Source organism: Grammomys surdaster, unplaced genomic scaffold, assembly GCF_004785775.1.
Source record: "Grammomys surdaster isolate TR1022 unplaced genomic scaffold, NIH_TR_1.0 325, whole genome shotgun sequence".
NCBI lineage: Eukaryota > Metazoa > Chordata > Mammalia > Rodentia > Muridae > Grammomys > Grammomys surdaster.
The window spans coordinates 1,768,714-1,790,915 of NW_021604744.1; the positions used below are offsets into that span (position 1 = coordinate 1,768,714).

The 22,202-nt window shown below is 42.1% G+C and overlaps 1 protein-coding gene across 6 annotated transcripts in view; it reads right to left on the reverse strand.

Annotated features, from left to right (window-relative positions):
* The window catches only part of Srpk2 (SRSF protein kinase 2), a 192,191-nt gene that overhangs the window by 134,484 nt on the left and 35,505 nt on the right, over positions 1–22,202 (reverse strand). Inside the window, exon 1 of one of the 6 annotated variants that reach the window (XM_028778146.1) lies at positions 11,828–11,874. The exons of the other annotated variants lie outside the window; for them this stretch is intronic. The gene's annotated coding sequence lies outside the window, so the exon portion shown is untranslated. Of the gene's footprint in view, positions 1–11,827; positions 11,875–22,202 lie in introns of those variants that run through there. 6 annotated transcript variants of the gene reach the window in all.

Below are 22,202 nucleotides of genomic sequence, written 5' to 3' on the forward strand. Positions count from 1 at the left end.
ACTTTATTTTCCAATTGTAACCTAATATTTGTTCAGTGTGAGATTGTACTCCCATCCCCAACCCAAGAAAAAAGCCAACAAGGTAGAGAAGTGCAGAAGTGACTAAGGACACATCTGGCCTCCACCTCACATACCCACAATCCTGGTCACATAGGGCTGTATTACTCCACAAGGTGATGATACATCTACTCTAAGTGAAACACAGATGAGGAGCCAATGGGGACGGGGTGGGGGCAGGAGGGAGTACTCTCACCCTTGTTAGGTTTCTTTTGTTGACTGTTTTAAAATGGTCACACTTTCTGGTTGTGTTTGGTGATGTAAATGCCAGGGCGTGCCTATGGAGATCGCTGGACCACCTGCAGAAGTTGGCTCTCTTGTCTACCTTGTAGGTGCGACGGATTAACAAACTCAGATCCTTGGTCTTAGTGAGGAGCGGGCACCTTTACCAGATAAGCTATCTTGCTGGCCACTGACTGTTTTTACAGGCATCGACAGCTTCCTCATAGTCATGTGGGGATTCAGGTGTGTGGCTGCAATTGGTTCTGTCTTTCTACTGTGAGTTCCAAGCGTTAAACCCAAATCAGCAGGCTAGTGTGGAAGCACTTTAAGCCAGCAAGCTGTCCCGCTACCCAGGCCCTCCTCATGTCTCAGGGAGAATTTCCAAAGCAGCTGCTGAGCTGCTCATCATTTACTAGGGAAAAGCTTTTCTCCTTGTGACAAGTCTATTGTTGTTGAAGACAGTCTATGTAGACCAGTCTAGCCTTGAATCACTGTGTAGCCAAGTATGGAGACTACAGAGTCTGTAGTCCAGGCTAGCCTTGAGTCAGTGTGTAGCCAATTACAGAGATTACAGAGTGCACCAGCCATGCTCAGTCTTATAACGTGTAAGTCAGAAGAATTGCTGGCATTAAAGATTTTTGTGCTGGTTTTTGAAAATGAGTCCAGCCATATCAATTGTTAATCCATAACCTTTCACACCCAAGAAAGTTTTAAGAAGTAAGCCATGGGGGAAAAAGACCCTTCCCAGCTCAGCCAACCTTGGTGCTATCACTAGGCCTAAAGTAAACCTTGCCCTTCGCCAGTCAGTGCTCACATCAGTGCATAAGGACAGAGAGTAAGATCGGCTCTGGCTGCACTGAGCTTCACTGCCTCTGCTCTCTGTTAGCAATGAGGTGTAAGGAATCTAATCCTTGAAAACAGCTACAGGTTTCACACCACAGCCAAAGTCATGAATAGTTAATCCTGCTCTCACTAGCTCTCACCTGGACAAAGACACTCTGGCCCAGCTCTGCTGGTTAAGACACAAGTTCTCTGATAACTGGGATCTCTTACAATCAGGGTGTCAGCAAAGACTGTTCAAGTTGAAACCAAGTTTAACACATTCTCTGCACTACTCACACAAAATTTATTATTTGTATATTAATTTATTATTTGTATATTTTTGACATGATATACAGTTTTAGAAATACTCAGAAGAATTTATTATTTTAATGAAGGTCTATTTGCAATAGAATACAAAAAGATTAATCTCTAATATTGTGACTATAAAGACATAAACTACATCTTCTTATCATCTACAGTTTTTGCACATAATTGACCTCAGTGGTGCAAGGCTACAGCCTATGAGACTGCAGAGTCAAGCCCGAGGTCCACAGAAAAAAGTAAATCAATAAAAATAAGGGGGGGGGGGGAGTGGCAAGGAGAAGGGACAAAACTCACTGAACCAATAATCAACCACTTCCAAACTCACTCATCATCTCAAACAGAAACAGTACTCTAACAGGTGACAGCACTATTGCAGAAAGGCATTTACTTATATATTACACTTTTAATAAAACAAATCCTATCAAAATAAGCGGCCTTTAATCCCAGCCTTCAGGATGCAGAGGCAGGCAAATCATTATGAATTAGAGGCCACACTGCACAAGCAAGTTCCAAGCCAGCCAAAGTTATATGGTATCTCAAAAATGGGTTGGGGGCAGGGACTTGCTAAAGAGAATAAGGAGGAACAATTAAGTGCTCATAACTGCCAAGTCCCATTCACTTTCATATTTTAGGGAAGGGACATGAATGTTTCCATCCACATGCCACCAAACTATGTGTGACCCTGGGCTGGTGGCTAATGACTGCCACAAAAGTAGAGCCCTTTCCATGAGCTCACTGAATCCTCTCAACAACTGCATACGAGAGACTGCTTTTTTGAGTTTCTTTTTTTATTCTTTTAGATAGCCCCATGTACCCAGTAGCCCAGGCTCACCTCCAACTTTCTATTTAGTCAAGGCTTGCCTTAAACTCCTGACTGTCCTTTCTATACTTCCCAAGTGATGAGGGACAGCTATGTGTACAGCATAGTACACCCATCTCAGAAGGGAGATTCTCAGTATAATTCCTATTTAATGTGAAACTCTGTAGCTGGAAGAAATTTGTTCAATAGTCTAGACAAACAACTTCATCATAAGAATAGGGTGGGGGTGCACTGCTGCTCTTGCAAAAGACCTCAGTTTAATACCCAGTAATCACAGCTCACAGCTATCTGTGCCTCCAGTTCCACAGTATCCAGTGCCCTCCTCTGGTCTGCATGACCACTGGACATAAGTGGTAAACCTTTTTTAAGTGGTTACATTTTTTAACACAAATAAATAGGCTAATCCTTAACTTCATTTGTGAAAATACGAGGGACAATAACTAACAAAAACAATCTTTTAAAAAAAGTAAGAAACCAAGATAATACAAAACTATAGTGGGGAAACTAAGAGTGCGCACACAAGCTGTGCTGAGTCCATGAAACAGACCTGAGCCCAGAAAAATCTTAGTACAATCAACCAGGTTCCCACAAAGATACCAAGATTATTCAATGGGAAAACAGTCTTTTTTAACAAAAGGTGTTAAACAAGTGAAAAGTCACATGTAAAAAATGAAGATAAGTTCCTAGCTCACACCAAAAAATTACCTAAAAGTGGAGCCGCAGGATGGCTGCACAGGCGAGGTGTTTCTGGGCAGGCTGATCTGCTCTCAGGCACCACCTCCTGCACGACTGCAGAAGAGGGCTGACTCCTAAGAGCTGTCCTCTGACTTCCACACACACGCAATCACTCATAACATGTTCATGTTTACACACAATAAACGCTGAAAAGGTTTTAACTAAAATGGATCAAAAACCTAAATAAATATAAGGACTAGGCTTAAGAAACTCTTGGAAAGAGACAGGCATCATCCTCCCAAATGTGGACTGGGTACATCTTCTGAGACAGGCCTTTTGAAGCAGGGGCACTGAGGGGCTGGCTGCTTTTGCCACAGAGTCCTCACTTGGAGCCGCAGGGTAACTGAGAGCTGGAATTCCCCCGCCTTCCTTTTCTTTCTGCATTCTTTCCTTGTGACTAAAGGCATAACATCAGTCATCTTACTAAACCTGCAGTTACCTTGCGTTCCCAGAAAAAAAGCCCACAAGGACAGGCTATTTCCAAATGAGTAGTTATCCAGCACTACAAGCCCAGGAGAACTACATTATTGTGGCAGCAACGCAGACCTTCTTGGGACCACATCACAGGACTGAGAGCTGAGACAGTGAGTGACTGTGCCAGTACGATGACTGCTCAATTATATCCAGGACTTGCTTCAGTTCTTCCTCTTCTCAGACCTAAAGAAACGCATCCATAGAAAAGAAACTTTCTCTTCTTACGTTTCACTATTACTAGCCTCTTAGGAAAGTGGTCAAATGTAGCGTATAGGGCCTGCAGGATCCCAGTTACACTTTACAAACTCCACTTAGGACAGGGGACAGTTCTGCACGTCTTTAATGCCAGCACTCAGGAGGTAGAGGTAGGTGAATCTGAGACCAGCCTCATCTACATAGTTAGTTGAATTCCAGGAGAGCCAGCAGGACTAGAGAGAGACTCTGTCTTGAATGAACAAACGAACAAATGAATGAACACCATAGGTGAGGCCAGCAAGGTAATTTAGGCAGGAAAGGTAGGTTCAGCCATACCTGACATCATGAGTTTGATCCATGGAACCCATAACATTTCAAGAACTGATTCTGAAAATTGTCCTCTGACCACACAGCATTGTGGCATGTACATGCACACACATACAATAAGTAAATCAACGTCATTCTTCAAAACATGTTAGGTGGCCAACACTTATACTCCCAGTACTTGAAAAGTAGAGAACATCCCAAGTTCAAGGTCTTCTTTAATTAAACAGTGAGTTCCAGGCCAGCCTCAGCTGGGAGAGACCAGGCTGCACAGTAAAGGGAAGAAATGGCACACAGATGAACTGATGAAGGATTGTTATAAATGTGATATATATGTACATATATGTATAAAATCATATACACAGAGAGAACAGGAAGGGCATTATTACATGCTACCACATAAACGTTGAAACCACTAGCCCAAGTAGAAACATTCATCTAGACAAAGTTTTAATGTGATCTTTGCATTACAAAGGAGTTTCTGCTAAAATATGAAGGTTTATATTTGAGAGATAAAAATATTCTCAAGTTATATAATGTAATGATTGTACAACACTAGGAATAGCTTTTTAAAAAAAACTACTAAAGCATAGTTTTAAACAGTAACAAGTCATTTTAAAATTTTCTCGATTAAAACGACAACAGGAGATTCCAGAGCAAATATGTGCAGTTAAGAGAATAGAATCTCATCGATGCGACTCCAGAGGCCCAGATCCACAGCTACAGGGAAAGCATGGCTCTGACTGAGGAAAGCAAGGCCTCCACCTTGGTGAGGGGTGTTAGGAGAACAACACTGGGAGGAAACAACAAAAGAATGCCCGTCATTCTGTGGGCAGTCAAGAGTTAACAAAGCAGAGCTCTGGATGTGGCTCAGGAGTGCTAGCCTAGCAGAAACCCAGCAGGGCAAAAGTAGAGTGGTAGGGGCACGGAGGTGGCCCTAGGAATCACAAGTTCAACAACAGCCTGGGCTAACATGAGACTGTGCCTTGGGAAGGAAGGAGGGTGGGAGGGAGGGGAAACCAGGGATACTGATAAAGTAGTACTTTACTGGCCTCTCACAAGACAGAAATGCAACTAGTCACAAATGTAACAAACCACAGAGTCATTCCTAAAAGATTCAACAAATGAAAAGATTCAAGGTAAAATTTTTACAATGTATGTCATGTCTGAAGAAAAATATTAAACTTTATAGAGCTAGTTATAAAGCCTGTCAACTTACTAAGATTCATTTTGTGTCAGTGCACCCACACAGAACCCCCTCAGGAATTTCAACAATTATCACCTCTCTCATTTGTAAATCCAAAAGTTCTCACCTCATATGTCAGTGGTCTTCTATAAAAATCTTCCTCAGCAGCAATAGTAAAAACAACTTCCATGGCTGTGCTGCTTTTACAAGCTATTAATTACTAAGTATAACAGATACCTCAGCCAACAGTCTACTTTGTTGTCCTGTTGTCTGTGGAGTCTGAAGCGAATTGATGAATGGCATGTGACAATAATCTTCCTGCCTCAGCCCCCAACTACTAGGACTACAGCTACATAGCACCACATCTAGCTAAGTTACTCATAGAATAGTCACACATCAACATAGCCTTAAAAAGACTCAACACGGGTGTGCACGCACACACACAGACACACACACACACAGCAGTGATGGCTGCCCACGGTCATCATCTTCAGCCTTGTATTAAGTTGGATTCCAGTCACATAAAAACAGCATTTTAGGCAGATATGGCTAAGATAGATGGGGCTCTGACAATTTTGTAAATGTCTACAATACATACCTATCCTCCCCTCCCCTCCCCTCCCCTCCCCTCTCACTGCTATTTCCTCTCCCTCCCATCCATCAGCCCCTCCTCCCTACTATTCCCCTTCCAGATTCATAACGTTTGGGTCTCCTAACTCACCTACTTTAACCAGGGCCGCATGTGTGCCTGACAGATTGGGACTTTCTACTGGAGCTTAGTGAGGTTATCAGTGGGAGCACACTGGAGGCAATGACGCCTCTCTCCCTGAATCATCTGTCAATCTTAATCACATTAAGTGTTAACACTGCTAAGTGCTATGTGGGATCACAAATTCTAATGATTCACGGACATACTAAATCATGCTCTTGGGAATAGTGATGCCTATGACATCATATAGATAACTTTTAATCTGTGGAAGACTCTTGTCCTCCCTATTTCCCTAATGGATTATAAATACAAAAACAATAACTACAAAAACACTTCACTTTATAAGCACAAAGAACTAGCCAATCAAGCCAAACATTCCTCATACTGAACTCAATATGAAGGATGCTAGATCTACTACATAGATTCTCAGAATTTCACTTCTACCAAATTTACCCTAGAAGAGCATTCACACTGCTGGAGTGTATACAGCTCAGCAGCACAGAACGTTAACAGAGACAAAGCCCTAGATTTGTTGCCTACTATGGGGTGGTGGGGGGGAGCAGGGGATAGGGAAGGAAGGAGGGAGGGAGGGAGGGAGGGATCATACAAAGATGTTCAATCTTGGCCAATGAGATGCTCAGCAGGTGAAGGCACTGGCCATCCCCAGATGACCTGCCCATCTGAGTTCAGTCCCCAGACCCCATTGCGGACAGAGCGAGCTGACACTGCACTGTCCTCTGCACTCCACACAGACACCACAGCATGGGCACGCTCATCCATCTTCACACACAGTATGATCTTAAAAATCTAGAGGAGCTGGAGTGTGTCTAACAGAGCAATGAACCCCCACTGCTAAGTGGGCTACACAAGTATTCAGAATATACAGTATTTGAAGGAATAAAATAGATATCATAAACATATCTAAAGCATAACTCTTACTAAAGCAAAATGTGAAGCAGTCAAAAAACAAAATGATACTATCACTAATATGCATTTCACAAGTACATACATATGTTTAAAAAAAAGGTAAATGCTGTACAGGAATATATCCTAAACTATTATAAAAATATTCAACCCTTTACTTTTTCTTAACAGGTATCCTCTGTGCACACTGAAATCAACGGCTGACGATTGCGACCTCGGCGTCCCCATCTGAAACATGTCCCGTCTACTGCACAGCTTCCAGACGAGCACTAGGCAAAGACTGCCACCACACCATTATAAATAGCTCTCCAAAAGGCCAATTTTCACTTTCAAACAAAATTCACAGTTTAATCAAGGTCAAGGCAATGTTCTGTTGGAATCCTGAAAGTGTTATACTGAAGGAAAAGGACAACTAAATTTTCCTGACACTGTTCTGCCACAACAAAGGGTAGTCATGTGGGGCTTCTACATTTGGCATTTCTAAAAAGACAAGCTTTAAAATCTAAATTCAGGCTGTTCCTCTAATTCTATCCACTGCAGGCTCTTAAACAACCAGTGCATCAATGAACTTAAAAAAATGTAAAAATACAGGTATCGATTAAGCAGCCCACAAAGTGTCAGGTCTCTGCTATGCAACACATAGGCATGTTGTTTATGGAGGACATAAACTCTCACGGAAACTAGGAGCTGAGCTCATGGCAGAAAGCCTAATCCGTAAGCCAGAACACACATCTTCTCTTGCTAGGCCAGGAAGAGGAAGAAGACATGCTTAGGATGCCGGAGTTGGGTGCTACCCAGGAAGAACTCAGACCAGAGTAACTACCATAACAAACAGTAGGTGGACATGCCTGAACAAGGTTAGGGAGTTCTGTGTGTCTATAAGCACAGCGCTCAGTAGAGTGATGAGCTGAAGGCAAGCCTGAACCACGGAGGACAGACCCCAGGAGCGAGCATTTGAATACAGTGGCATGCACATGAAATCCCAGCACTCTGGAGGAAGAGGATGATCAGGAGCTCAACGCCAGCTTGAGCTACCTATCGAGTTCAGCCATATAGCACGTTTGAGGTGATCCTGGTTTACATGATACCCTGGAAAGAAGAAACAGAGTGAAAGAAGAAAGAGAAAGATCACTTGTGAATCACGAATAAGGTAAGCCTTGGATACATACTGACATCCTGCCTCCAGGTAACAAAGAGAAATTAGTCTTTTGTTTGGTAATAACCTGATTCCAGGCATATTGTTATTATATGCATTCCAATAATTAAATTTGTTGATGTATATACATGGAAAACTTCACATTTTAAAATATTTTAATGAGAAGAAAGGACTAGGTGTATTGAGGCCTATCCAGCCACCTCTGACTCCACTGCTGTCATGGCAGGCTCTCTATTTCCCTACCTGAAATGCAGACAAAATTGCACTGCCAGGGCTTAGATAGCTATGGGGACATGAGAGTTGAAAGATTACCTATCTTAGCTCTAAGGCATTCTGGACGGAAACACTGACATTAGACTACATGTAAAAAAAAATAATAATAATAGGTTTTTTAGCTACCTCAAAGCCCTCCATCTCAGGCACTGCATGGATATTCTCAGGACCTCTGAAGTACACCCGAGGGCTGGCTCCTACACCAGGACCTCTGTAGCACACCCAAAGGCCAGCTCCTACACCAGGACCTCTGTAGTACACCCGAGGGCCGGCTCCTACACCAAGACCTCTGAAGTATGCCTGAAGGCCGGCTCCTACACCAGTAGCCCTACACTGGGATGGCTCTGATTTGCTCCCTGTGGCTTTTTTTGCCTCAATTGGTAAAGACCACTGACTTCCTAATATTTGCTGCAAAAACTACCAATAGGTAATATCCATTCCCCACACAATACACACCCTGTGTTCTTTGAACCACCTGTAGCACTAGCTGTCTGAGTCCTTCACCAGCTCATTTCTCTTTCAAGGCCCCAAGGCTACAGTCCAGCAGCTTCTCTGGGTCTTTCCCAAATGATTAGCTCTGCCACTGAAGCCTTTATTATTTCAGATTTCTTTGTGTAATGGTTAAAAAAAAAAAAAGTCATTCTTTTCACATTTTGGTGACAGTTATCTTTCAATGTGGCAAGCATTACATATCTTCATAACAACACTATTAGAATCCAAGCATTGAGGAGCACTGAGGCAGCTAAGGCAAGCTGACCATGGTCAGTCTAAGAAGACCATCTTAAAACATGAGGCTGGGGGTGGAGTCCAGGGGCAGAACACTTGCCTAGCATCACAATGCCCTGGGTTTAATTCCCACTGCCATAAAACAAACAAACAAAAGCCCCCACTGTTGAGTAAATAAATATAAATACCATTCCCCCTTTATAGATGGGAGAAGCTAAAAGGTAAGGTTAACTGTAGGCATCTAAAGTCACCCAGTTAATAAGCTAAGACCCAGACTCCACCCCAGCTCTAACCACCCACTGAACGGCTCTCCATTTCAGAAACCTAACGTCTTCTCAGCAGGGAATGACTTATGTCAGCTCATCTTTCTCATCAAACTATAACCTTTAGAGGATGCTAGGCTATCTGAAGACCACATAATCCAACCCCGCAGTGCAAGATGGCACTCAAAACTGCCACATCCCAACAAGCTGCCAAGGGACCTACAAACTATAGCACACTCTGCACCCTTGTTGCTACAGCCAAGACTTTAGAAGAATGGCGAACAGCACAGTACAGCTCAGGCACAAGCAGGGAGGAGGTCTGCCACATGCTGCAGTGTGGATAAACCACAAGAATAGTGTGAATAAAACAGCCACAAACAAAAGGACAAACAGTAGTACTGAACTCCACTTATGTGCAGTATATGGCACATAAGACATAAGAAGAGACATAAGACACAGACTGGCAGGGGAAATGGCGAGCTATTATTTGGTGGTCACAGAATTTCTTTTAGGTTATGCAAACTTTCTAGAAGCAGTCACAAACTTTCTAATGTACTTAATGTCAACAAAGGATATATTTTAGAATGGTTAGGATGGTTAAGGTTTTATGTTCTGCGTAGTAAAAAATTTATAATTAATACATATGGCTTGTAGGCTATTTCTAGTAGATATACCATTCTAGACATTAAACCCAGACTCCACAGGCAAGGATGCCAAAAAGAAGATCAAATACCAACTAAATTTTCAGAACAGAGGACATATATAACACTGGTAAGTGAGCTCATGGTTTCCTGGGTGTCGCTAATGAACACTCTGACAAGTTAACCCCAGAGGAGAAAGGCTTGGTAAACTAGCACGCTACCATTGAGCACACACATTTTCACCTCCTGAAGAATGAATCTAAAGAGCCTTACACTATTTTGGGCAATTTACCCACACATGCTTTTTAACAAGCATTTTCAGAATACCTATAACAAATCAGCTTTGAGCTGAGGGCACCTATGACACATAACTGTACAAAATAATATGTCAACAGAAAAGCAAACACAATGTTCTTTATCATTCTCTGGCTCTAACTTCAGAGTTTCATTCAGAGAGAAAGAGAGAGAGAGGGATGGAGGCAGGGATGGAGGCAGGGAGGGGGAGGGAGGGAGGGAGGGAGGGAGGGAGGGAGCGAGGGACAGAGACAGAGAGAGAAAGACAGAGAGACAGAGAGAGACTGAGTCAGTCCACAGCTCACAGCTCACCAAGTGTGGCTATCTTGCTGTCCACACTGTCTCAGGGCTCCATCTGTTTCCTGAGGTCTGTGATTACCAGAGGCTGCAATGCCTGCCCAACTTTTCTGTGGAGGTTGTGGGGATCCAAACTCTGTTGATCACACTTGTACAGAACGGGTCTTATTCACCAAACTGCCTCTCCCCAGCCTGTAGGAGCTCTGTAGGAGCCCGACTGGTCTTCTCTAGCAGTAACAGTGGTCACATTTTTAAAGCAATGAAGTATAACAAACTTTTATTGGTTTATAAGCTTTTGAGCCACCCTTGTCATTTAACAGGTGTTATCTGCCTGTACTGACAGTCCGTCTCCTTTTACTGTTAATAATATTCAGCGTCTAGATGTATCACTATTTAGCCATTTCCTTGGTCAAAGAAACTGAAATAGTTTTCAATTCTTTTGTTTAAAAATAAAAAAAGAAATCAAGTTTTTTTTTTTTTTTAAAAAAGGCAAGTTTCTGCATGGACTTGCTTTTCTATACTTCTATGAATCCCAGGAGTCGCGTGTTTCAGTACACACGTGAAGACAGTCATCCCCCACTGCAATCACAGGCGTGGCAGAAGCTGCTTGCACATGCTCCTCTTCTTTACTACAGGCTGTCCACTCCATTCCGTTAATATGATATTATTTACTTACATTTCAAATGTCCTCCCCTTACTAGTGCCCCTCCAACAGCCTTCATTCCATCTTCTTAATGACTCGTTTTCTAGTTTATCTTTTTTAAAGTTTCTCAATTTTTTTATTATATACTCAAAGAGATGGTAAGAATCTCTTTCACTGGCTAGATGGTCCTGAATAATCCAGTCTAGAAAGCTCACTTACTGTGACATAATTAAGTCCATACCCTTTGTATACAGATGGGAGAAGGGCTGCAAGCTGGCACAACCTCAGATCAGATCAGGTCAGGTCAGATCAGATCAGACCAGACTGCAATGGTCTAAGCACACACAGCAGGAGAGAGAAACCTGCCCTGGCTGAGCTCTCTCAGCTACTCCAGCAGAGCTGCTGGGACCCACATGGCCTCCAGAGACTGTCCCTGTTTCCTTTTCTGAAGCCCACATTGGGATGAAACTCACAGCAATCTTCCCTCGGCCTTCCAAGTGCTGGAACTGAAAACAGAATTTTCGCAGCAAAAGTCTCAGCAGCCCCAACAGATAAGGTTGGCCACATCCAACATACAAATGAAAGAGTAACGATGACAAGCAAAGAAAAAGATTTATTTAGTGTGGCCACAGGAAAAATAAATGCTGTCCAGTTACCAAGAGCATCTTGGGGTATTCGGAATTAAGCAAATGTTGGTCTAGGTCACTGTCTATAAATTATTAATATTAATCACTGCTATCACCTGAGAGGACTGATCTGGCTCCATTCACACTCTTGGATGAATGCCCTGAGGAGAGGCTGTGCTTTTCCCAGAATCCAGAGTGACTGCAAGTTTAGGAGAAGGACTTGTCTCTTGGGCCTTGAAGATGAAAATGAAGTAGGAAGAGTGAAGCAAAAACCTGACCTGAAGGAAAGATAGACAAACAAATTAAGACAGAAATGCCATCCCTTCGTCCTGCCTTGTAGGCCCAGCCAAGGAGATGACAGTTTTCAGCAAAGTTGCAAGTCTTTGTTTCAGGGTTATTGCACACCCCACTGCGTCTGCCCCTCCTCTCTAAGTCTGTGGTTTGTTGTTATTCTGGTGTGTGTTTCATGGTACCACAGCTAAAACCCTTTGCTAAATCTGAAGTCACAAAAACTTTTTTCTGATAGTTTAATCCCTTTTTAAATTAATTTGTACCTACTATGAAAGACATACACGGTATCAATTACGTTTTTTTATTATTCGTACTGCTTACACTAAAGTGGTATTGCATTTACTCATGTTGATTTAAAGCTGAGCTCTCACCGCACAGGAAAATACGACTGTTTGTCCTGAGCCGATCATGAGTGTGCAGACTGGGAACACAGATTTCAGTTATCTTCAATAACAAGTTTCAGTGAAGATGTGGGTGCATGAAATTTTTATGGTCAGAGACTAAAACAAATACGTTGAAGTATTTCCCAAATATGCTGCTAAGGACATCAGGCAGGTTGATCAAGGCCAAATGGATAACATTTTCCTATGGATCTTGAACATTCTCTAATGACAATATTAGTTTTGGGGATAGTAGAAGCAGGTGATCTGATAAGGCAATGTATTCTAAAGCTTATGCCTAATAGTTGAGAGAATGTTAGAAAACCTAATGAAGGTAGGCGCTTAAGAAAACTAAAATTAGGCTGGAGAGATGGCTCAGTGGTTAAAAGCACTGACTGCTCTTCCAGAGGTTCTGAGTTCAATCCCCAGCAACTACATGGTGGCTCACAACCATCTGTAACGGGGTCTGATGCCCTCTTCTGCTGTGTCTGAAGACAGCTTCAGTGTACTCATAAAAATAAAATAAATAAATCTTAACAGAAAAGAAAAGAAGACCTGGCTTCGTGTCTGCAGTGTTCCAGATCTACACCACCAAGTTCCACATCGTCAACCTGCCTTATCAAATCTTCAACATAGGTGTGCTGGGGCTGGGGGTAGATTTCAGTTTACACACCCAAATATTTTCTGAGTACATTGGTCTGGGATATAAGCATAAGCGGATGAAGAAACAAGAAAATAGCCACATAAACAACCAACTCACTAAAATATAAGGCAACTTCAACTTGTAAAGAAACTCAGCAGCTAACAGCTAACAATGGGGGAGATGCTCATGTGGGTAAAGATAAGCAAAAACCAGATACAAAGTACAACCTAAGAGAGAAGAAACCACAGCAGCCACAAGATATCAAAGTCTCAAGTTCCTTCAGGAAGATGGGGCAGGAAATCCCCTAGGCTTTCCATTAGTAGCACATGATCCCATATGCTCATGGCTTTTAGTAGAGAATCTGAGTGAACTACATGCTTTTTTTTTTTTTTTTTGGTTTTTCGAGACAGGGTTTCTCTGTGTAGCCCTGGCTGTCCTGGAACTCACTCTATAGACCAGGCTGGTCTCGAACTCAGAAATCCACCTGCCTCTGCCTCCCAAGTGCTGGGATTAAAGGCGTGCGCCACCACCGCCCGGCTGAACTACATGCTTTTTAAAAAATTAAAAAAACACTATTCTAATGTACCCATTGCTTCAGTGTAAAATGTATCTATAAAGCAAAATGAAATATATCTCTCAAAGAAGCCTGGCTCAGAACATGCCGTAACCCTATCCAGAAGAAGCCATCTTATCTCCCCAAGCTAAGTTTACACCACTGCAATGGGTCAGTGCAGGCCTCCAAACAAGAAGGATTGCGTCCACCCTAGATCACCTTCTGACGTCAACCTCTTCCTGTGGAGATGATAAGGACTAGGGTTTACACCCAGGTGAGCTCAGCCAGCGCCAGAGCTCAGGTGGTTTATGGTCTTTCATGCATTACTTCCGACATCATCAACAAACACCTCTTGACCCACAGAGGTCCCTCACCTGACCACTCAATCTAAGGACCTCCCTAGTCTCAAAAACGATTGTTCTATGCATCCAGTGGGACTGCTCAGTGCAGGTCCTGGACAAGAAAGGCTTTGTCTGTCTGGTCTCCTGATTCTATCACCTGGTTGGAGGTGGGAAACACACACTTTCCTCTCACACAGTCTTAAAAATTACAAGTGGAACCCAAGTGGCATGTGCCTGTAATTTCAGCATTTGCGAAATGAAAGCAGGAAGATCAAGAGTTCAAAGCTATCCTAAGCTATGTTCAACGACAATTTGGACTAATGAAACCCTGCCTGAAAAAACTTAAGAGGTTAAGGGTGAATGGTTTTCGTTCAAGAAGGGCCTAATACTATATGCTAGCATGCAAGCGCAAGTTCCTATCTCTTCCAATTGAAGGTTTCATCCTACCTCAAAACTTTACATAACATTACTTGCAAGCAAAACACCCATATATATAATTTTAATATATTTTTGAGAAGCAAAAAAAAAAAATCATGGTATATTCTTGTAAATTTATCACTTGAAAAGTAGAGGCAGGAGATGGGGGTTCAATGCCGATCTTGAACCATGGGGAGTTTCAGGCCAGCCTATGTTTCATGGTACTCTGTCTCAAAGAAGCAAACAAAGGGCATTACACAAGTGGCACGTTGAAAGAGCTACACATCCATCACACCATCCACCTTAGAATCAAAGGGCTTCACTTCCATCACACCATCCACCTTAGGATGAAAGAGCTTCACGACCATCACACCATCCACCTCAGAATGAAAGAGCTACACGTCCATCACACCATCAACCTCAGGATGAAAGAGCTACACGTCCATCACACCATCCACCTTAGAATGAAAGAGCTACACGTCCATCACACCATCCACCTTAGGATGAAAGAGCTTCACGACCATCACACCATCCACCTCAGAATGAAAGAGCTACACGTCCATCACACCATCAACCTCAGGATGAAAGAGCTACACGTCCATCACACCATCCACCTCAGAATGAAAGAGCTACACGTCCATCACACCATCAACCTCAGAATGAAAGAGCTACACGTCCATCACACCATCCACCTCAGAATGAAAGAGCTACACGTCCATCACACCATCCACCTCAGGATGAAAGAGCTTCACGTCCATCACACCACCCACCTTAGGATGAAAGAGCTTCACGTCCATCACACCACCCACCTTAGAATGAAAGAGCTACACGTCCATCACACCATCCACCTTAGAATGAAAGAGCTTCACGTCCATCACACCATCCACCTTAGGATGAAAGAGCTTCACGTCCATCACACCATCCACCTTAGAATGAAAGAGCTTCACGACCATCACACCATCCACCTTAGGATGAAAGAGCTTCACGTCCATCACACCATCCACCTTAGGATGAAAGAGCTAACGTCCATCACACCATCCACCTTAGAATGAAAGAGCTTCATGTCCATCACACCATCCATTATGCAAACATTTTCTATCAAGCCTTCAAAAGGTTGTTTGTGGCAATTTAATGTGAGACTTGTTAGGAACTTGAGGGACAGTTCCTAAATGTCTCTCAATAAGTCATAGGAAATGTGCAGTCAACACAGGCCACTTTCCCACCAACCCTAACAACTCCTGAAATTCTAAGTATAGCCCATGTTTGCTCCCGGGTTATCTCACAATGAAGGAAATTTTATAATATCTACCAATGTAAAATAATGAACCTGTGCAGCTGAAGAATTCTCTGGATGTGAGAAGAGCAAGGTTCAATCATATCTGAACCAGTTTTGTGGTCCACATAGTTACAACAGTAAAAATAATGAAGCAAAACATCCTCCAAAATAAGGAAGGTATCTGGACCATGCCACATGTTATCTTGGGCACACTGTCTATGCTTTCAGCGGTGACTCCAACCTCCAATAATGCTTGCATTAAGGGAAGCCGTCATCAACCTACAGTAGAAACATGTAAATCCTGACATTCCATTTCTCAGAATATAAATTTACTCAAGACTGATCTTACCTAGTCCAATTCCAATAAATTCTAGTATACAATGGAAACTGTATACAAATTCCTAAAATAATCACTTCAAGTCACAACCACAAGACATCCATCAAAAATGAAATACAACAAATATCTAACAAACGGAAACTTTATGCATGAATCAGACTAAAATTAATCTGTATGTGTGATGTGTGTGATGTGTGTGTGTGTGCGTGTGTGTGTGTGTCTAGGTATGTTTCCAGGTATGAGTGTACATCTAGAGATCAATGTCAAACATCTTCAGTTCTTCCACATGATACTGTTTGAGACAGGACCTTTCACTGAACAGAACTCAGCAGCTGTGCTACACTGGCTGGCCAGCAAGCCTAGGCTGCCCCAATCCCTCTCATTCAAGATTCAGCACATGCCACTGCCCCAGGCTTCCTGGAGTCTGCACTTGCACAACAAGCATTTCCCCCCCTGTCCCATCTCCCCATCCATAAAATATACAATTTGATCTTAGCATAGAAGCTGCTTGTCATAGTAAACTTTGATATGTGGATTTGTAGATAGCATCTTCTATCATGACAGACAGAAACAAAGGTTTCAGGAAAGCATAATGCTGTCTTTCTTTCCCTGTGCTCCTCCTCGGTATAAATTCACTGCATGTGGCTCTGTAATGTAAACTGTTCACACTCACAGACACTGCACTGTGTGCTCTCCCACACATAGCCCTCCTGCTCTTCAACACCACTGCTCACTCGTCCCCTTTGTCCTCTGTGTTAGCCAACAAGGCCATGTGTGTCTTCTATCATGACATATATACATACATGACTCTGTTCATCTACATAAAATCCAGAAACCAAAGTGAGAAAAAAAAATATATTAGTTTTTCTAAAACTGGTTTACCTGGATAATTATCTCCCATTCATTTGTTTTCCTACAAACAATATAATATGGCTAAAATAATACCATTATTGATTTGTTGCTATGGTTTATAAAAACAAAGAAACAGGAACAACAGAATGTTGTACTGTAAAGGTTTTGTGTGCATCAACTATCTCTAAGGACAAAACACAATCAGCTAACATAAATATACTTATAAGCTTCACACTACCATAAAGTTAAAAAGACTCTACCAGGATTATCACTGAGTTCTGTACAGCCTTAAACCTACAAGTGAGCCACTGGGAATGAAAGTCAAAACCTCTTACTTGCCTCAATTCACAATCCCAGCAACTCTCCTCCTGACCAAAAAACAAAAACCAAAAAAACTCTTTGTTTTCATATTCCTGTAAGAAAATTAAAAATATAACTGGTACCTATACTACAGAAGAATTATGTACTAAAAGCAAATTATCTTGTCAAAGATTTTAGTCTTTCTTACTATTTTGATCTCTCTGATTAAGTCTCAGATTCCATTAGCTTGTTCCCTGTTGGATAAAAATACTATTGATAATTTGATTCAATTAATTACTACACAGGAAAAACAAGACAAGAAGTATTCCAAACATTTTCACTATAGAGAAAGAAAAATTAGAACTTGTCCTTTAAGATCTGTTTACAGCCGAGCAGTTGTGGCGCACGCCTTTAATTCCAGCACTTGGGAGGCAGAGGCAGGCGGATTTCTGAGTTCGAGGCCAGCCTGGTATACAGAGTGAGTTTCAGCACACCCAGGGCTATACAGTGAAGCCCTGTCTCGAAAAACCAACAAACAAAAAAAAAATCTGTTTACAAACTGGAGAAACACCATTTTGAAAACATTGGCATAAGAATTTAATAAAAAGGTTTTTTCAAGGCCAGCCTGGTCTACAGAGTGAGTTCCAGGACAGCCAGGGCTACACAGAGAAACCCTGTCTCGAAAAACAAACAAACAAACAAAGGTTTTAAAGCCTGAAAAGAAAATTGAAATGAAAAACTTTATTATAGTCCAAACACAAGGAAGCATCCATATCAGAATCATGACAGGATAATGTCAGCTTGTTCATCTGATCTCAATAGCACAATGGTGACACACCATGAAGCTCAGGAGTCAATTGGGCTCACTGTTCACAGGGCTTGATAGGACACAGGGTTAACTGTGGCTCAGGAAAGTGCTTCCATTATCCAAACTCTTTTTGGCTCAGAGTCCATAGATCAAACACAATAAATCTAAAGCGCTAACAACCCAAACCTCTTTCCCAGGTTATTCAAGAGACTTGGCACCCAATGTCTTTTGTCTAATTCCAAAAAATGGATCCTCTCATCACAGGGTACAGATTCACGAGCAGTGAAAATATCCAAAGGTTTAAGACCAAGTACGATGCAACACTCTTGTGGTACGTGCACCCCATTCATAAGCAAGATTCATTTCCACTCAGACCACGAGGTCTAAACGTCAGGGCTACCTTATTAAATCCTTTATGGAACCAGGCAAAATATGGAGGCCATGCATATTAAACATCAACGAATTAATTAAAGAGTGAACTCTTCATTTTTCAGCTGATAATATAGTACGATGACCAACAGAGAGAAAAACTATGTAAACCACCTCTCCTATTTTTCATTCTATAGTCCAGAGCCTCAATACAAAGGACCCACATAAGCACCATGGGGGGTGGGGGGCTACCCCAGCTACAATGACTAACTGCCACATCTTGACTACACCTAGAACCAGAACATCTTTGCTTAAAAACAAGACTAAAAGCTTTCCTAGAGTTAAATCGAAAAGTGTACCATTTTAAAAACAAACTAACACTCAGCTAAAGATAAGAGATGAGCTATTAACTATCAGTACAGTCTCGACTCTAGAACTTAACAGTAAATACTGTTGTTCAAAATACCTATTTTCTCTCTATTCTCTGAGCTTTTCAAAACCTTGGGTGGAAAGAATATAGGATATTTACTTAATAAAAATTCTCCTGCCTGCTAGTTTATCACAGCAGTATTCCAAAGGCCATAGCAAAGAACTACTAGTTTATCCTAGAACAGTAAGTTTTGCATTGGGGGGGGACGGGGGGATGAGCACTGTTCTGTTCTGGTTGTTTGGGTGAATTGGTTGATTATTGGTAGGTCTCATTCAGTGCCTGTGGCTCCTCCCAGCCCTTTTTCACCCCTCCCCAACCTTAAACCTCTCCCTCCCAGGGTCTGGGCTTCTGACTCACTTCAATCTCTATATAACTTGGCCATTTTGGCTCTGCAGGTCTCCTGTCACATCCAGTCCCCAACAGCATCACCCTACCTCCCTACTCCAGGATGCCTGTTCCACTTCCTCTCCTTCTCCCTCTCCCTCCTGCTAGGTCCTCTCATGGTCCTGCTTAGTCTGCTGGCTGTGTTCAGCCCAGACTCCTCCCTCTGCCTGCATCTCCCTTACATCTACAATAAACATCTTCTCCCCGCTTCATCAGGGGTCACGTACTTGCTGTCTTCATTTTTCATTCAGTTGGCTGGTTTTGTTTTTAAGACAGGATTCTCACTGTGTAGATGAGCCTCAAATCTGAAGCCATCCTGCAGCCTCAGCCATCTGAGTGCCTGAGTGCCACTCCCAGCTCTAGGAAACAAGTTTTCTTAGAAATATCTGCAGACAAATCTATGATCTTCTTCATTCTTGTGTTACTTAAAACTATTTTGTGTGACTTGGGGGAGAGTCAGGGCTGAATTACCAAATGGAAGAGGAAGCACACAGTAGGGAGGAAAGGCCTTTCCTGTCTCCCTGCCTCATGGACTCTAACAAAGGGCAGGACAACAGGAGCACCACAGTGCATTTACAATGCGCACTGATGACAGGGGACAGATGAAAGGGGACGCACTATCACTGGCCAGCTCCCCTAGGTGCATGTTTCCTTTTTATGTGCTGCTGCAGACTGAAACAAAGTAACAGAAAATAAAAGTGTGGAGAAAATGCTAAACAAGGAAGTTTGGGCTGCAGAGGAAGCAAACTGTGTGGGAAACCGTGAGTGGAAACACTTGACAAAGGTAGTTTAATAAGAAATATATTACATGTGGAAAACGTATACCTTGTTTTTAAAACACAAAGTACAGAGAGCTAATAACCTGCTCAAAACCAAGTTCCTGTGCCAAAATGGCACTGGGGACCACACTCTGACCACCTTCAATATTTTGACAATAAAAGTTTTAAAAGGGGATACAAAATAGCACGTGCTGAGGGTGTGGCTCGGAGACAGAAGACTGATCACAGGCACATATAGGGGCCCTGGGTTTGAGTCACATCTGGAGGTGGGGGGCAGGGGGGCAGATACTTCTTTTAAAGATACTGATATCTGACATTTCTGAAACCATCAGAATCATGACAACTCTTTTATACTAGTTTGTATCTTCTTCCCTTTTCTCACTTTTCAGGGAAAGAAAAGCAAACACTGTCACTTTGTATTGTTGGGTCTTATGATTCTAATGGATTTAATCAGACCCTGCAGGACCATCTGTCTCTATACACTTGCCTTAAATACATTTACTTGAGCTCCCTAAAAAGTGGTTTCACAGCATATATAAAAGCCATAGGGGGGCTGGTGAGATGGCTCAGTGGTTAAGAGCACTGACTGCTCTTCCAGAGGTCATGAGTTCAAATCCCAGCAACCACATGGTGGCTAACAACCATCTGTAATGATATCTGATGCCCTCTTGTGGGGTGTCTGAAGACAGCTACAGTGTACTTACATATAATAAATAAATAAAAATTTAAAAAAAAAAAAAAAAAAAGCCATAGGAACTATAAATTACTGTTGCAAATGACATTTCCCTAGAAGCAATCTATTTAGGTAGAAATGTTTAAAGATTTATTTATTTTATTTGTATGTATGTAAGCCTGCATGAGTTTATAAATGCCATGTGTATTTAAGTTCCATGGAAGACAGAAGGCATCTTGTTCCCTGAAAGCGGAGTTATATGTAGTCATGAGCCACCAGATACAAATGTTGAGAATCAAACCCAGGGCCTCTGTAAGAGCAGTCAATGCTCTTAACCACTGAACCATCTCTCCAGCCCAAAGGTAGACATTTTGAAACATGTAAGCCAAGACACGTCATTTTCTGCTCAATAGCAGAAATAGATAGCCAGGCATTTGGCATTCTCTTGAAGTCTGAGAACAAAGGGGAAAAGTCACAAAGCTCTGGTAAGCCAGGGGCCTAGGACTACAAATGAACAGCAAAGACTGATGGGTAAGACAGACTTGGGAGAACGTCTGTCAGTGCACATAACAGATGTTGGCTAACTGCTGCCCTCTTGCTGGCAAGGCATCATCTTCAGATAAAGCATTTAATCCAGCTCTTCAAAAATGTCTTCATCTGCAATCCATTTTGACAGTTTAAATGTCTCAAAATTAAGCTATGGGAGCATGTATTTAAGAGAAAACAACATCAACAAGAGAGAGAAACATGGCTAAACATTGAAAAAAGAAAGGTTTGACCATAAACTTACAAATTGAACATGGAAACAAATGCCAACACCATGGCCCAGTATCCCTAACTCTGAAAAGTGGACGTCATCCTCTTACATACGACAATGCTTCATAAGGAACAGCCTATCTGCTAGACTCAGCCTAGACACAAAGAAATTCAAAAGAAGGATTTGGTGGTTTAGAATTTGCTTTAGAGGTCACATATTTTTAACTTATTTTTTCCTACTTGTTTGTTTATAGGGAAGATGGCAGGACGGGCCTGTGGAGGTCAGATGCTATTGTTATGGACCTCAGTTCTCTCCTCTACCATGAGGGCTCTGGGATTTATCTCAGATCTTCTAGTTGATGACAAGCTCCTTTAATACTTGGGTCATCTTGCTGTAAGATCTTACAGGTCTGACTTGTTTGTTTCTTTGTTTTTGTTTTTTTGTATTTTGTATTTTCAAGACGGGGGTTTCCACTATGTAGCTCTGGCTATCCTGCAAAACTCACTGTGTAGATCAGGTTGGCCTTGAACTCACAGACCTCTGCCTGCTTCTGCCTTCCTGGTGCTGGACTCAAAGGTGTGGGCCACCTTACATGTGGCTATCTTGTCTTTTAATGTAGAAGAGATAACAGAAGTAGGCTTGCCTATGTCTTTTCAGAGATGAAGAAAATATAACTAACACATGATTGTAGTATTATTGGAAGGCATGGGGAAGTAGCTCATGATAGATCTTCAGTTGGCCTCAAATTCCCAGCAAATTTCCCTAGTATTGAAACTACAGATGTGAATCATGAGGCCCTACTTACTAAAATTAAATTTTACTGCAATCTTACTACTGAAAATTTTATAAGTACAAATACCATTACACCTGCTAGGGTGAACATGTTGAAGCTTTTCTTAAA